This window comes from Camelus bactrianus, chromosome 5 (assembly GCF_048773025.1).
Source record: "Camelus bactrianus isolate YW-2024 breed Bactrian camel chromosome 5, ASM4877302v1, whole genome shotgun sequence".
Taxonomy (NCBI): Eukaryota; Metazoa; Chordata; class Mammalia; order Artiodactyla; family Camelidae; genus Camelus; species Camelus bactrianus.
In genome coordinates this window covers 64,199,014-64,217,471 of record NC_133543.1, presented here as the reverse complement: position 1 = coordinate 64,217,471, position 18,458 = coordinate 64,199,014, and the positions used below count along the sequence as shown (strand labels likewise).

At 35.1% G+C, this 18,458-nt stretch overlaps 1 long non-coding RNA gene across 1 annotated transcript in view; it reads left to right on the top strand.

The window, feature by feature from the left end:
- Nucleotides 1-18,458, top strand: part of LOC141577727 (uncharacterized) — a 382,973-nt gene that overhangs the window by 224,251 nt on the left and 140,264 nt on the right. Inside the window, exon 3 of the long non-coding RNA XR_012507080.1 lies at nucleotides 17,261-17,355. This is a non-coding gene — a long non-coding RNA (uncharacterized LOC141577727). The remainder of the gene's footprint in view (nucleotides 1-17,260; nucleotides 17,356-18,458) is intronic.

The following is an 18,458-nucleotide window of genomic DNA, read 5'->3' as shown; positions in this document are numbered from 1 at the left end:
AAACAGCAGCATTTGTTGGGGAAGCAGACAGCAAGGTTGAAGTCATAGAAAACCCATTCCTGTCTTGCATAGAGTGAGCTATTCCAGATATTACGGTAATTTATAGAGGCTTAGAATATTTAAATAGACAATGCTCAAATTTTTGCTCATCTGGCATATGGGGAATCAAGCTGCTTTCAGCTTAATCTGATGAGATAAAAAAGATATGATCACGCAAGCAGTAAAGTTTATGAAGCAGTTCCTACTTAATTGTACCAGAAAACTTTCTAAATGTCTTGTAGCAGCAAATAAACTGGGGTTTGCTTTAGAATTCCAAAAGGTTGAATAAATGTTTTTCCTTTTGATAATTCACAGTAATAGAAAAGTATTTCAGTTAGTGAGGCCACAGATTTGAAGTCTTTCATTTTGCATTTATTTAATCGTTTTCCATTAAAGTAGTGAAATAATCCAGTAACAAAAGCCTGTAGATGAGGGGATCAACAATTTACTGTAACTTTTCCATTGTTTATCTCATGTATTTATTTTCTCAAATTCCCATTTCTATTTGTGGCCAGGATCATATCTTTATTCCATGTTTTGCTTTCAGATTGTGATTTAGGTAAACAAAGAAAGTTTGCAGAGAAAAAAAGCAGTTGCTATTTTGATGTAATTTGACTATTTAAAATTTCTTGGTAAGTTGCTCTGGAGCTGTTTTTAGTGCAGAAGGATTCCTTTCCTCCTAGCCAACAGAATGCTTGCTCCTTTCTTCTTCTGCTGTTGGAAAGAGCAGAAGGAATAGATAAACTCTGAGAACACCGAAAAGTGCCTTCTATTCCCCACCACACATGCCCTCATGTCATTCCTGCCTTGCTTGCTGTGTTAACTTGTCCAGACAAGAGGGAGGCAAGGCAGACCTAGGAGGATCTTGATTTTTGCCTGGGTATTCTTCAAGCAGTATTTCTGATTATTTGTCACCAGACACACATTTTACAGCAGTTACTTTACTGCACTGTGAATATTCAGGCAGCAGAAAACTATGCCTTTTGGGGGACTGTAATAATCACTGTAGTAAGTCACCTGCAGTTCTAGTCAATTAAGTTTCCTGAAATCTTTCTGTATTGTGTTTTCCATTGTGAATCGTATGTTACATTGTCACAAAGTTATATAGTGCAGTTTCAAATCTCTGAATAACCACTGAACAAAACTGCAGGGTTCCTTGTTATGAATCACAAAAATGATTTCTTGCTCAGGGTTATCACTCCTTGTGAAGTAATACATGTTGTTAAATAATACTGAATCTGTGAGGTGATTAATGATTGAGAAGATTTGCTGTTTATTATTTTTATGCAGGATTTCTTTTGGTTTATTTATTTTTAAAAATTATAGGTTTAATATTATTCTAGATTTGAATATTTTTATGTAAAAATGTAGATTATATGGTGACTATGATATTTAAACTTTAGATCACAGCAGTTTTAAAAAGATGAACTACCATCTCTATAACAGTTTAAACAAAATGCGAAGTGTGTACTTACTAAGACTATATTGCCATATATCACCACAGAAAGATATGTCAAAATAAGAAATGCTCACAAAACTTCCCATTATTCATTCATTCATTCACTCACTCATATAGTAATTCAGTAAATATTTACAATGTATGATGGTGGTAGTATTAAAAATTGAGATAGTGTTGATAAGGTCATAGCAGGGAACTTTGAAGGAGGGAAACACAATGAATGGTACGGAGTCAACTGTATTTCTTCTTAACTAAATTGTTCTTTCACAACCATAGGGACTACTTACCTCACTATATTCTTAGGATATGAGCTATATTTTTATATAAATTTGAAATACTCATATCTGTGAATTCAAGCTCTATTAATGATTCTGAAATTACATAGTACAATAGAAGGGAAAAAAGTAGTTCCAGTGATGATAACAAAACTATGGCTTTCATCTTGAAGGGATGTTGTAGTGTTGAATAAGAGTGGATTTAGAAGAATATTAGATCAATGGGGGACGTCGTCTAGTCTGCTGGTGAGTGCTTTGAATATATATAGGCAAATCACCTACAATTTTTGCTAAATTTGAAGCTCCATCACATCTTCTTTTTTATATTCTGTAAAGTGGCTACCATTTTCTTTGAATGCAACTCAAACAAAAAGATCTTTTCCAAAGAAATGTAAAATTTCAAAATTGGCAAAAGGGCCTTGGAAGCAATCTAGTAAACCCTGTTAAAGCAAAAATTGCACTGGAAATTGTTAAGCAGGCAAGGATGGCTTTATTTAAGGCTGTTACAACAGGGGAAAGAGATCAAAACGTTGTCTAAATTTAAATCCACTAAAACAAAGGGCAGGAGAATTTTGTTGCTTGCTAGTTGACTTTACCCAAAGGAAAAATAAACTTTTATATCTTTGTGGCAGGAAGTAGTTTCACAGCTTGCACAAGTCACCCATGAAGTTAGGGTTCTGCCCTCCCACAGAGACAGAGAGATAGAGACGCTGTCTCCCTTGATGATTCCATTTCAAATGGATGCCTTCCACGTCCTTGAGAAAGACACTTTTGGGTTGTAAACTGGGAAGAGTTTTTAAAGATTTGTATCTCAAAGGACTAAGAAACATGGAAACAGCCTAAAAGTCCATCAACAGGTGACTGGATAAAGAAGATGTGGTATATTTATACAATGGAATACTACTCAGCCATAAAACCCGACAACATAACGCCATTTGCAGCAACATGGATGCTCCTGGAGAATGTCATTCTAAGTGAAGTAAGCCAGAAAGAGAAAGAAAAATACCAAGTGAGATCGCTCATATGTGGAATATAAAAACAAACAAACAAACAAACAAAGCATAAATACAGAACAGAAATAGACTCATAGACATAGAATACAGACTTGTGGTTGCCAAGGGGGTGGGGGTGGGGAAGAGATAGACTGGGATTTCAAAATTGTAGAATAGATAAACAAGATTATACTGTGTAGCACAGGGAAATATATACAAGATCTTATGGTAGCTCACAGAGAAAGGAATGTAACAATGAATATATATATGTTCATGTATAATTGAAAAATTGTGCTCTAAACTGGAATTTGACACAACATTGTAAAATGATTATAAATCAATAAAAAAAATTTAAAAAAAACTAAGAAAGATTTTACAATTACAAGTTTTCTATAATAAATGCTCTAAGAAGAAGCTAGAAGAGACTCTGTGGTTAGGTCATCTGGGCATCTAAGGGCAGAAGTTGGAGGCAGGTGAAGGAGTTTAGAGGCAGGAGGAAGCCTGTCTAAAGTAGTCAGGCCAAGGGAGAAGTTAAGGCCATCTTGATCAACAGCCTTAACTTTAAAGGTAAAGATGATGAGAACCAAAGAGGGAAGGAAATGTTTTGGGAGAATGTCTTGGCCATATTACAGGGCAATTGGTGTAAAAAAACGAGGCTAAACCCAAAGCTTCCAGTACTAATGGGGCTTAGCTGATTTTAAAATTCAGTACTACAAAGTTTATGAAAAGGAAACAAGAAATCAAATTGCTTACTGGAATTATGAAATCAGAATGGAAAGTTACCTTGAATATTTTCCTAACTTTAGCAAGATCACACTTAAACAATTCTAGAGAGGGACTTTCTGTTTCTTTAAAAAATCATCCAAGAAATGAGATTTCAAAATTTCCTTGACAATCTACTTCTCAATTCCAAATACTGTTTTCCAGTAAATTTAACCTTAATTGTGTCATGCTGAAGATTAAACCGTTTCTTTTTCACTCTGAATAAAAATAGAAAATATTCAATAATCTATAGTTAGAAATTTTTAGATTTAGAAAATTTTAGATTTGAAAGAAAACTTATTTTATCCCTGAGGTAACTGAAAAGATACAGTAGGTGACTTTTCTAAATTTACACAGTGAATTATGGACAGAGAGATGATTGAGTGCAGGTGTGCTGCTCTAGTAATGTAATTTAAAGATGCTCTCCCATGAATGAGCTGAGTGAGGCAATATTAAGCAGATAAGAAGCAAGGTGAAAAATGAACAACTCTGAGCTTATCCTATCCTACATACTCCTGGTGGTCAACTACAGGAACTAGAAGAAACAAAAGCCATTATTATTTATAACAAAACCATCTCGCATATACAATACATCACCTCCCTTAACTAATGTCACCTTTTCATCAGCAGATAAGCTTATCTGAAGTTGCCCCAGGGTTACTCTAGTAGGTATTTAAATAACATGTGACTCCTCTTCAGCATTTGGTTATAGCTGGAAAAAAAATAACATATATATATACATATATATGTATATATATATGTTATTTATATATGTATATATTTTAGATATTTCTTGAGAAATTGCTTCTAATAATTGTATAGTTTTAAAATCAGACTTTAGAAATGCCTTTGAGAATTATTTATGTAGCAACAACACTGGCCCATACTCACCATGGATTCTATATGGTGAAGTTCCTATGACACAATTATAGTAGAAATAAAAAACAACTAATCTGAAATTATTCCATGGTTCCTGGACATGATCAACTTTGTGATAAAAATGAACAAACAATATTTATGAACAGTGTACAAAGCTCACCTTTGACTTTTCTTGATATAACTAAAATCGTATGACTTTGTTGATAAGATTTTTTTCTTCCAGTTTTATTTAGATATAATTGACATACAGCACTGTATAAGTTTAGGGTGTACAGCGTAATGATTTGACATATATATGTCATGGAATAATTATGCAATAAGTTCAGTGAACATTCATCATCTCATATAGATACAAGATAAAAGAAAAAGGAAAAATTTTTTCTTGTGATGAGAACACTTAGGATTTACTCTCTTAACATTCATATATAAGATAGAGCAGTGTGGGTTATATTTATCGTGTTGTACATTACATCCCTAGCACTTGTTTATCTTATAACAGGAAGTTTGTACTTTCAGCTCCCTTCATCCAGTTCCCTGTCCATCCTCCCCCGTCCCCCCTCCACCCGGCAACCACAAATCTTACCTCTGTTTTCTATAAGTTTATTTGTTTGTTTTGGAAGTATAATTGACCTACAACACTATGTTAGGTACTGATGCACAAAATAGTGATTTAATATTACTATCCATTGCAAAATGATCACCACAGTAAGTCTAGTTACCGTCTGTGACTTTTATGTTCTAAATATAAAATGACATAGGTGGGCATCGACATGCTAATTGACCTAGCAGCTAAGACTTCTGTTGTTTTTCTATAGAGGTGTAATTTGAGCAACTGGAAAATTACTCAGCTAGTTCTCCAAAATTCCATCTTAAAGCATTTTTGGTCAACCAAGAATAATTATTCTCTCACGCTGGCCATTTGTTTGAAAAGTATTAGATTAAAAAAAAAAAAAACTCTCGAAGAACAAGATAAGCTTCTTTACATAACTACCTTGTACCCAATGAATTAAATGGAGAGCTATTACATATACATGAGAAAGCCTAGAAATGTGTATGCTGCTCATAACTGAAGCCAAAGTATCACTGTTGTAGTAGAAGTTTGAGAGGGTGTTAAAAACATTCTAAGACACTTTGAGAAATTATCTGAATTATGTAGAATAGGCTTACATATGGTGCAGAAAAAGAAAAAGCCCAAACACTGATGCCTCTGTAAAACAAAGATTTGTATCTCACTCCTGTGAAGTCTAACAAAGTTTGGCTGGCCATTGTCTATCTGGAACACACGGCCTTCAGAGTCACCTTGGTAGGATAAGAGGAAGTATTCAGGAGATCTTTATTTACCAGGTCTGGAAATGACTTACTTTAAGTCTGTCATCAAATCATTGGCCAGAACTCATTCCCTAGCTCAACCTTTTAAGGAGGAAAGTGTGGGAACATGGTCTTTGTGCCTCAGGAGAGATTATAAAGTAATAAACTCCTATCATTGAATCTTCCATAATCTCCCACAATAATATTCTTGCCTAACTTCACCTCCCAAATTGTGTCACAAAGAAGTATTTAATAAAAATTCGATACATTTGTATAAATATGTTCTGTGCCTTGCTTGAAACACGATGATTTACAGTAGTTACAATATCTGTATGTATTCTGTCTACTTATAAAATACAACTTACTGAGTTTTTCCAGCACTCCTGCCAGACTACTTATTAAATCAGGCTCTTTCTCCCAAATAGCAGCTTCTCCAATAAGCTGTTGCAAATACTCAGTTGCATTCAATTCGTGGTTGAACTCAAGGATAGATACTATAAGAATCAATATCCTGGGTTGTTATTTAAAAGATAAGCTAATGCGTATTAAGCAAATATGCAGTTAGTAAGAAGGACATGGTCCTATGATGGTGTGCTAACTCTAACAGTGGTCTGTCCCAGTATGAGTAGGTCTCCATTTTCCATATACTAATTATTTCCAGTTATAGGTCCAAGTGAATAACTTCCAAATATATAATTTCTGGACATATGAAATATAATCCTCTCAAAAGCATGAGATTGCCCTCTGGAATAAAAGTGTGACTCTCATATTTAAAGTCATTCTTCAGCAGCAGATTCCTCACTTAGATAACTTGTGAAAGTTATTTCTTTTCCTCAAATCTAGTTCCAGGAATAACTCACTGTAAGGCCTGCATAGTTAGTATCAGTCCAGAATCTCTTATTTGATATCCTTGGGGACGGATGTGATTGGGAATTCAGATTTTTTACTATTTTTGGGGCGGAGCAGTTTAGGGCTAGTCCAAATCTCTGTGTATTTTCTGCATGAATCTATCCTAGCCACTGTTTTGCCTTTTACTTAAATATCAACCTCTGGATGTTTGGGGGTATTACTAATTATAAGAGTTTTTATTCTATGAATAAGCAGGCCAGGATAAATCCTGTGCTGCTTTGGGAATAAGTTCATAGATAGCGTGAACCCATCACGATGCAGACAATTTTGGTAAAATAGCATAAGTCACCTTTTTCATGTTATTCCCATTGTGTCACACGATACAGTGCAAATGCAGCATAAGGTTCTATTCAGTTGTCCTCTTGATTCCAGCTACATGAAATACACTGTGACATCATAATAAGAACTCTCAATGGCATTCTTCTTTTGGGATTTGTGTTCAGTAGGTGGGCCTAAAATATACCACATGGACCTAACTATTACTCTGAATAATGTCCAAAGTGGATGTTGTGGTCTCCTGGATCCTGGTTCCAGTGGCTGTGAAAACGTCTCCCCCTCATTGTCTATTTCTTCATGCATGCCTGCTTTGACAGGCTTCGTGGGATTCACCAAGGCGCAGATGGTCTGTGCACAGTTCCCTCAAGCATAAAACATTTCTGTACTTGTTGTCAGGACCTTAAATTGCACACTGTTCTATCTGATTATTTTCAAATTCTGGATTTGCTATGGGAAGTCAAATGAAAATGATTTGCATAAAAGAATTGAGAGCACAGACTGAATTAAAGGGGCAAACGTTTGGGTGGAAACGAAATCTTATGTAAAAGTCACTTAAACACTGTTTTTTGGCTTATCATTGCTGTTCATTAATAATGTTTTCCATGACCTCTAATAATATTACGCAGTGCTTGAGGTGTGCCTGTTTATTAAACTAAAAATAAATAAGAGGGCTTTTATTTTTCTTTTTCCAGATAGAATAATATACCAAACTGCAAATATTTGCCTTCTAATATGAAACTTGATGTGATTCATAGAGATAACAATCAGTAATTAAAATGGTTGTAAACCATAATATTTAAATTGATATTTAATCTACTTATTACAGTAATTTGTACACAAATCTGTTATGAGAGTTATTTCTACCCAGACATTGTGATAGTGGCCAGGCAAGGTTTGTGGATATTTGCAGAGCTCTTTTATTCAAAGGAAACAGGCCACAAAGCTTTGAAACAAAGATATATAAACCTACTGGGCTTAAACTGATTGTTTAATTTGGATTTTCTACTTTGCTCTTGATTTCTAGCCTTTAACTTCTCACTCTCTCAAAGTAGTTTGAAATGGAGTAATGTGTTACAAACATGCAGAGAAATTAGACATTTGGCTCCAGCAAAGTAATTATTTTCAGGGGAAAAGAGAACTGTGAGGAAAATGTTTTAGGAATGAGGAGAACGGCATGTAATGGGAATGGGAGAAGTGAGCATTTGAGCTCTCATTACCACATGAATGTTAATCCTGGCCTGAATAGCCCTCCTCTAAGTGCAAGGCCACACTCCACCAAAGGACTTGGTTTTCTGAGCATCACTCTTTCACAGTCCCATGTGGTGATTACCACAGTTAAAACACACGGCTTTATGAGTCTTCATTGGGTTCTTCACATTTACTGGGACTAGTTTCAAACTTTTTAACTTTCACAAAAGATGTGATGGAAAAAAAGATTTTTCTGCTTAATTGATGGTATAGGTTTCCCAGATACAGTTTTGACTACTAATAGGATAGTTCATATAAAATTTGGTGAACGGTCATTAGGTCCACATGTAAGAAGACTGAAGATGATATGGAAAGTATAGTTCTCTAAGTTTTGATGATAACCTAGCCCAATTTACTTCTACCAACTAGTTTTTTTGTTTTTCATTTGTCTTTGTTCATTTTTTATTATAATCAGTCAAAGTTGAATTAGATACTAGTTGTCTAGTCTCTAGCAGCGTGTGACTATTTAACTTTTAACTATTTAAATTAAATAAAATGAAACTTTCTGTTTCTTGGTTACACTAGCCATATGTTATGTGCACAATAGCCACAAGTGGCTAGTGGATACAGTATTGGATGATTAAGAATGAGTATTTCCATCATCACAGAAGGTTCTGTTGAACATTGCTAGTCTAGATGCCAAATACTGAAGATAATTATCTTCCTTTACAGAGAAACACCTGAATAAGTACCTATTTCATAGTTATATTTATAATGGAACTCACTGAACATAATCTTGGGAGACACGTTATTGTAAAATTCTCATTAGATGGCATTGGGTTTTACGATTTTTAAGGTATTCTCATAGTGCATCAAGTTAGTTTAAATGGGTCAACTCTTTTGCCTAATATGTGATTTTTAAATTTTGTTACAGTATCATCATTTGTTTTGGAGTAGAACATTTGGCTTATTTGGAATAAAGCTAGTCCTTGTGGGATGGCAAAATGATCTGTCCTGTAATGAAATTCACAAGAAGGCTGACTTAGAAGCAGAGTAACTAGGAAGTTTTAAGCTAGTCATCTCTCCCTTACCATCCCTCCCCTGCCTAATAAATTCTTTGCATAGCTAGGAAACACAGATGTATCACTGTACTGGGGATAGATTTTAAAAGAACTTATTTGCATTCTTTTATTTCTTTCCCTCTATCTTCAATAAAAAAGTAAGATTTTTAATTAGAAAACTTGCTTAATGTAAAGCATTTACTTATTTCTCCAGCTACCTACACTATTTTGTTTTTGTCATTCTTTTCACAGCCCTATAGTATGCTTCTAGAGTTGCCATTAAGTATTCTATCATGGGTGTAAGTACCTCAGCTTTACTGTTTAACAATATTATGCATGCATATAGTAAGCTTAATTTACTCAAATAAAATTCACTTGTCTAAAATCCTCAAGATGAAATTTGAGGATCTCCATCAAATGATCCTGTCTAAACACTTTAGCTGTTTTCTTCACAATACTCCCAAATAATCTTCCATCATAATGTCACTGTTTAGATGATCATTTTTCTATAACTATACTCAAGTCTCTCATCGATGCCAGCGACGAAAGGATTGTTACCTTGAGCTATGCAAAGGCATAGAGATCCTCACACTCCTTTCTTGTTCATTGTATCTTTCTTTATTCTCTGATGTCTGGTGGATGGCAACCTTAATTTGTCAACATTCTTTGGAAATCACTACACAAACTCAAAGTTAGGGAAGCCATATCTGTTTCCTAGACAGATGGACAGATTTTAATGTTACAAGGAGTGAAATAGGGATTGGCCTTGGTGGAGGGTTAGATTAGGTATATGCTATTGTTTGACGGGGAAGTTAGAACATAAAACATTTACCACCCTGGTGACCTTCTTTATAGATCTCCTATATTAACTAGTAATATTTCAGCAATGTGTTGAAAAATAACAACTCTCGATTTTACAGTTTTTCTACTATCATTTTTTCTTGTAGAGTAAGATATTTTTAAAAGCATGCAAGAAATGAGAGAGAATAATAAACCTCCATGTGTTTACCACCCAGCTCTCTCAGAACCTAATAATGTTTTCATTGCTGACCTCTTGTTTGGTTAAACGGTTTTTTTCTTGTTTTTGTCTTCTTAAACTTTAAAAAAAAAGAAATAGAACATTATAGACATGGTTGAAACCCCCTATGAACCTTTTCCAATACCTTTTCCTTCCATCTCTATAAATAACCCCTGGTCTCAATTTGGTGTTTATCAAATGATGCCACTTTGAGTAGATGACACTAAGCAAGGACTTTAAGGAGGTTTTGTTGCTATTGAATACAACAACTTTATTCCAGTATATTTTCTGTGGTCTCTCGTCTTACAGCAGAATCACGTGTTTAATCATACTTTTCATGAAAGTCTATTGGTGTTATTATTTTGCTTGTACTTTTAAAAGACATTATCTGGGTATAAAATTTGACACTAACACAGTTTTCTCTTGGCAATTTAAAGATATTACTTCATAGATTTATGGTTTCTAATAACAGATCAAAAGGTTTCTATCATATTGATTGCTAATTGTTTTTTAGAATAATCTGCCTTTTCCCTCTGGCCTTTTTTAAGATTTGTTCTATAGTCTAATGATCTGCAGTTTCACTACAATGTGACTAGTTATGGATTTGTGTTTTTTAATTTATTCTGCTTAATACTGAGAATATATTTTTTATCTGCTAATCACATACACTTTTATGCAAAATTCTCAACTATTGTCCATCTTTCCTTTTGTAACATTTTTTTCTGTAACACCTATTAGATACCTATTTATTTCTCACTTTTATGAGATTTATGTCTTTGTCTCTCTGTGCTGTATTTTGAGTGATTTCTTCAATTCTGGTTTTAATTCGAAGATTCTTTGATTGTCCTGTCTGCATTTTATTTTTAATTTGGGCTTTTCACTTCAGTGATAATATTTTTCAACTGTAACACTTCTTCCCTTTTTTCATAGTTCTTTGCTTCATTTCTTCCTACTTTATTTCATAATTTCTTGTTTCTTTTTGATTTCATAGTTAATAAGCTTCCATTTATCTCTGAGTACTTAAAATATTTATGTTGAGGCTTGTCAAATTGTTCCATGAAGTTACATTTCTTCTGGAGTGGACATCTATTTTGATGTTGATGTTTGATTGATGCCTTTCTTGGTGTTGAGCTTTTTTTTTTGGTTGGTTTGTTTGAATTAATGAGTTTTGTGGTTGCTCTAAGAGCAGGGAGTGTTCTTAGGCCTGTTCCTGTTGTGTGATTTAGTTTTGTCTTTTTGCCTATAGTTCCCTGTCTGTCACAGTCATGTTCAATGGATGGAAGCAGTTTGGATGAGCCGTCTTTATGGAGCATGCTGGCCCACCTCTCAGCCTTCCCACCTCCTGGCATCAGGTCATGAGCCTGACTCCAGTCCGTGTTCCTCTTGGAGCAAGTATTTGATGTTGATTCCCACACCAAACATGAGACATTGCCTATCTCTGGATCCACAGTGCAGCACACCTGCTGCTTTGGTCCCATTAGCCAGTTAAGCATTATTTTCTTTCTGGCTCTCAAAAATATTTGTCTTGTATTTGAGCCCAGTCAGGACACTTTAATTTTCTGCTTTATGCTTTACCTGTCATTTGCTCTTATAGTAGGGAAGTAAGTGCTTTAAAGCAGAAATTCCCTGCCATCTTGACTGGAATTTGCTCTTTTAATATCTTCTCATCTCAAAGGATTGTGTTTAAAATACTAGTCTCAAACTATTGCGTTTAAAAATGTTACAAAGTGTGTTACTTTTTGAGAATATGCTCAGGGAGAGGAATTTCTCCCTTTTGTCACTCCCAAATTAAGCCTCTGACTCGAGTATAGTAAGAAAGCTTGTATTCCCTTAGCTCTGTCTTCCCATTACCTGGGAAGCCATAATAATGGGAATCCCAACTCATACCAGTTAATACTGCTGCACTGATTATTAGCAAGGCATATTTCAGTACTTCACAGTTTTGCTGTTGATACTCTCATTGACATAAAAATGTATTATTTTTGGAGCATTTTACAAGTAAATATTTAACACGGTTTTTCTAATTCTTCCTGACCCATCGTAAAAGTGAGCACACAGGTAAAGCTTTTGAAGTACTTTCCAAGTGAGCCGTAACTTTTCTGAGGGGAGAATGACTTTAAATATCATCTAGTTAAACTTTTCACTTATAAAAACGAAGAAATTTGAGCTTGGATAAAGTGGTTTGTCACAAACACACACAGGTAATGAACAGCACACAGAAGTTATCTTAGTTTTCTTACTTTCGTGACTGGATTTGAAGTTCCTGAATGTAATGAACAGAACTTTGGATGCCACACTACGTATAATAAAAGTCTTGCTCATAATAGTTATTCAAAAATTTTTAGGAGATTATGAGCTGAGAAAATTTAAGAAAATTAGTGGTAAAAGAATGTAGCTTTGTTACTATTATTTATAATATTGATACTATCATTAACTCTATTCATAGAGAAAGCATGTACCATTTTAATGGCACTTAGCATTTAGAAAAAACTCATAGAATGGTCTTTTTTTCCTCATGATGTCTTTAGGTATTTACCATTTTTGCATAAATTCAATTTTTAATCTCTAAAGCTATTTCCATAGCAACTTAATCATTTTGCAAACATTAGAAATGCAAATGTACTTCCACTGTAAGCAGTGATGGTGTAACAGGGACTCAATATCCTCTCCCACTGTAAATACACAAGTAGAAACCTCGACAAAATATACCAAAAAATGATTTTTAAACATTGGACAACGAGCAGCACAGGACCGTGATCCCTGGGAGAAAGAAAACAGGAGTGAGCCTTACTATTGTCTCAATTTTGTGTTACCTGGAAGCAGTTTCCAGGTCACAGAGCAGGGAACAGTCACAGCCTGGTGGTCTCCCGGAGCTGAAGAGACAGAATGGAATTTGGGGTTGTGCAAGTGGCTAACTTTGTGGGCAGAGGGCAGGAAAGATGGTATCTGAACAGAAGGATTGTGGAGATATGCAGAGGGGTCCGTTTTAGTCTTTTTTCTGAGTATAATCTTTACATGCTTTAGAGGAAACCACTGAGTCCAGGTGAAAAAAAAAAAAAAAAAAAGGTAAAGCAGTAGTTTGAACAATCGCCAGAGTTCACGTAGGACTGGAGGTAAAGCTGCTACCAGCTAGAAAAGATCTTGTAATGTGTATTGGGTAGAGTCTGTGGTGGTGGTCAGGGTGGGCTTGGGGGGATAAATTAGCACTAGGCTAAAAGCTGCTCTAGAACCAACTGAAAAATACTCAAAAGATAGCCAGATACAACAGATTTTAAGTACTTAACTGGACAGCTAAACAAATACAAAGCTTTTAAAGAAATATCAAAACATAGCACCGAACAATGTAATACAGTACATAGGACTCGATGAAGGAAACAACAATGCGGAAAAGAAAGATTGTGATGTGCCTAGTATCAAGAACATTAAAGGGTCTTGGGTTTTACTCTGCTTTCAAACTAACAAGTTAGCCTGCTGCAATTCTGTCTGTTAGTAGAAGACACAATATTCCCAGATCAGAGATACGGGACTTCATTACTCATCCCACAGCAGCCTGCAATGAGCTTTACATTCACATTATTGCCCCCCCCCCGACTCCCACCCACCCTGCAAGTCCCCAGGAACTGAGAATTGCAGAAGTAGTGGATCCAAGTGGGTGATGTGCACACCAGGGATTTGTGTCATAGCTGAGGAACACCAAGGGCTTAGGAAACTCCCAACTTTAAAAGGCACTGTTAGCACACCTGCCCAATCTCTGTCCCAGAGAGAGACATTGTCTTTATCGTAATGGTCAAGAAATAAATCTGCCCTCCTCCCTGGAGGGAGACACTGTATCTTCCAAGGCTGTTTGCTCTACAAATATCCTTGAAAACATAGTCTGGAGCAAAAGCTCATACTTGAAATGTAGAAATACCATGAATTATCTCTCCACATCCTGAGCATAATAGACAGTAAAACAGTTTTGGTTCACATAACTCTAATAAATGTTTCTCTGTATTCTTATATCTATATTCTACACGTGTATACAGTTTCTTCAATATGGAATTGTTATACTTTATCTAAAAAACATTTGGTGAAAGTGATGTAAATTATATGAAACATACCATAAACAACCTTTGCTAATGATTCTGTTTGGCTTAGGTGCTAAGATACAGGATGGGTTTCATTAACAGTAGCTTCTGTTACTGTTCTAGTGAAAATCTGGAAATGATAACATGGTTAAGACTGTGATATTCATATTTAGTCAAGGTGACCAAGTGCAGGTTTAAAAATTATCGTAAATATATGAAAATAAATTATTTACAGATAATTTAAGTATTTCCAGTATGGAGATTATCTCAGTGAATAATTATATCATAGAAATATTGCAAAATAATATTGGATATCATCTAACTTGCTAATTAGAATGAGTTTTCAAGATGAAAGCTGTAATAACCCACAAGTCTGGGTTTGCAGAATAAAGGCTATAATGGGTTACTCAATGAATTTTCTCTATTATGTTCAAGTTACTGATTGCTGATTACTGCTCAAACAGTTAAAAGTCTTGTGTTCATTGTGTTTTTCTCACTAGCATAGCTTAAAAGTATGTAGTTATATAGGTACAAACCATTCTAGGTCAAGTATGGAGCAGAGTCTGAGACAAGTTTAATAGAAGTAGAAGTAACAGTGGTTAGTACTCACAAAAATAGAAATGTTATTTTTATAATTTTTATTTATATTATTACAAAAATTTCTGTTTAAACTTTTACATACGTTCTTTATCTTATTATTTAATAGTCACAGAACATGCACAAGGTGGGAGATATAACCCCTTTTAACAGATGATGAAGCAGATTCAAAGAAGTATTATGACTAACCCCAAATTGTATAAATTGCCATGGCCAGGACTTGAACACATGTTGGCTTGATTTCAATAACCATGCTCTTTTTCCTATGCCAGTCTGCCTTCCTTTCTCTTACTAGATAGTTTAGAACAGGGATTAGCAAACTGTGGTCCATGGGTCAAAGCTGACACACCACCAGTTTTTAAAATAAAGATTCATCGTTGTATGCAGCCACACGCATTCATTTATGGATTGTCTATGGCTATTTTTGTTACAATGGCAGAATTAAGTAGAGCAGAGTTGAGTAATTATGACAGAGACCATGTGGCTCACAATACCAAACAATATACTAGCTGGCTCTTTTAGAAAAAAATCTGCTAACCCCTGGTTTAGAATAGTTAGTTATCTAAGCTATGGATCCATGGTAAAGTAAATGTGTCTTATAAAATGAGGATGAATGTAAGCTGAATTTTCTTCATTTTCTCTTGGAGAATGGAATTCATAAAAAATTATTTTGGAGAGAAGAAGCCATGAATGCCTTCCTGGGGATTTAGGCATAAAGAGCAGCAACTCCTTTTATAAAAGGGGAGGTGCTCTCAAACAATTCCGAGAGAAGAAAAGGCCAAGGAAACCCAGCGGGAGGTGGTCTGTGGGGCCAGATCCTGAGGATTTGTGGACTAAGTGATCTGAACCAGTGACTGGGCGTTTGGCTGGGGCAGAAGAAAGTGTTAACAAATGGTAGTGAGCAAATATAAAAGTTTAGCCACTTGATAACCTTGATGTAAACGGTTTTGATTTTAATATTGAGTCAGAGAGCCTCTGCTTATTTAAATAAAGAGTATTTCAGTAAAGGATAAGTACTGATGGCTTTTTAAAAATAACCATGAAAAAGTGGTCTTGCAGTGGCTTCCTAAGAAACAGTATTATTTTGTGAAGATAAAAATCTCTGAGAAAGTCTGTAAGTATATTTGATGCCTGAGCATTCTTTAGCTATTGTTGTCTTACCCGAATAGTGCAAAGTCTGTGCTAAATTTAAATCTTCATCAACTTGTAAACTTTGGCATTAAAAGCCTTAGTACTTTCCCATGTCCTGCTCAGAGTAATGGGAAAACTAAAGAGGTAATATGAACCCTTACCATTGTATCTTATAGTAAAATAATTTATCCCCCAATTAATTAAAATGGCACATCAAATCAAAAAGTCATTAAGTAACATGTCACAATTATGCTCTTCTTAGCTCTCTACTAAAGAAAAATTAAATGAAGATGCTGGAATTGTAATTCCTTACACCTCTAAAAGATAAAGGACAGAATTTCAAAACCATAAAGTAGCACAAATATTTCATTGTAACCATTCTCATTCTTCTTTCTTGGCATATTCTCAGTGAACCAAGAAGTCACTCCCAGTTCCCTTTGTCAAACACTCATTCATTCCTTCACTATTTAAAGACGATGTAAGAAAGATGAGGCTGAGTAAGTAAGAAAGGCTATAAGCAAAAAATTACTGCAGTTTATAACTTTCCCCACTTTCTGGGGAATCTGTCCTTCCTAGACGACGTTTTATTTGTGTTGCCAGAAGAGACTAAATTTCTATGTAGAATAAAGAGGTAGCAGGATAATCAATTAAGATATGAGAAGAATAGCTGGTTAGTTGGGGGTAGAATTTGGGCTGTTTGAGGCAGAGAAGAGTGAAACAAGTGATTAGAGCAGTGGCATTGTTGAGTGACTCTTTAGGGAGACAGTTGCAGCAAGCAGATTTCTTTTTACAAATTTTGCTGTGTGTCAATAGTACTATTCTCAAAATTCAGTAATGGTTCTGGGTCACAAATTTCATTTAGTTGTATCATCATGGAGACATGTGCCTTGGAGCAACAACAAAATAAGTCTGGAGTTACAAGTTATGATAAATGCTAAGAAGACTAAACGCACAGTATTTTCTACAATTTCACATGGATATGTATCCCAGACTTTACATCCAAAATTACAGTACATGAGAAGGGTTATACCTTATCCTTAGTGCATATATTGGTCTGCCTATTTTATCAAATTACTATGAGGATGAACTGTATAAAAATTGCATAAATGCATTTCTCACAAAGAGGCGGTGGCTAGTTAAAAGTGAAATTTTTATTATAACTTGGAAAGTCCCATTTGTGGACACTTGCATCCTAGATTTTAAGTCAGGTTTGATGGTAATATCTTTGATAATGAAGTTTGAGAATGTCTTGTCTCCATTAGGTATCAGCATGTTTTTGTTTTTGTTTTTTTTTTAAAGCAGCAGCACAAGGATTCTCATCCAAGCAGAAAGATAATACCAGAGGTCCAAACTGGCAGCTGAATAGCAAAAGGAAGAAAAGCTCCTTGTATAAGGTAGGCAAGCATGCTCTCAGGACTTGAATAAGCACTATGTGGGAACAATACAGGAAAGATGATAGTCTCTGGAAACGTACTGTCCAGTATCATAATTAGTTTTGGGGTATTACGAAGCAAAAAGGATACACAGATTCCAAGATGAGTGTAATGAAAGACTCCATGCTTGCCTTGGCAGCTGGAAGCCGCAGTGATGTACTAGGCATCGCTAAGAATAGAGACGGAACTACATGGTTTTGGACAGCATTTGTTCACTCATAGCTCAGATCAGACAAATTACCTTTTTGTAATCGTTCATTGTCTATCAGATTAAGTACATCCTCTTCCAAGGCCTTCCATAATGTGCTCCAAACCACCTCTGACTTCTCTTTTTAAACTTTATTACATCTATCTCCTTAAACTTTTTGTAATTCTTCAAACATATTTTGTGCTTCTTGCTTTCTTCGTATCTTTTTACATAAAACGCCCCTTTAATTTTTTTTTTTTTTTTGGACCATCATTCAAGGTCTATTTTGAAATACAAATCTATCTTCTGGGTAGTCTTTTTTGATCCATCTCTAACCGAATGTGCTCTCCCTTTTCTAAAACTTCCTAGGACCTTGTGTCTAGGACCTTTTTCATCATGACTTTCGTGAATACATAGCATCTACAGTGAGAAACTGCACACAAGAATTATAAGTAAATCAGCCCTTAGAGTTAAACTTTGAAATCAATGCTAAAGATTCAGTGCAGAGCTAGAAGGGCTCCCAGAGGAGGAGAAATAGTTCCGAGTCCTAGAAGACTTGTTCATAATCTGATTAAGCCTGTTAAGATATTGAACAAATGAACGAAACAACAATGTTAAATCAGACTTGGATGTAGTCATTAAGAGAAATCTCAGGCAAACGTTGGCAATGGCATCTGAAGGAAGTTTGAGGAAGAAGCCTTAGGCTTAGCATTTGTGTATTTTAGCAAGTGGGCATATTTCTAAGGTGTTTAAGCATTCTGTGAAGTAAAGAACTTTAAGTAGTATTAACTCTCTACTGGAAAATCATCTCAGTGGTGTGATTCTTGCTACCACGTGCGAACATGTGCATACATTTGTATCCATTCTTTCCTTCTTT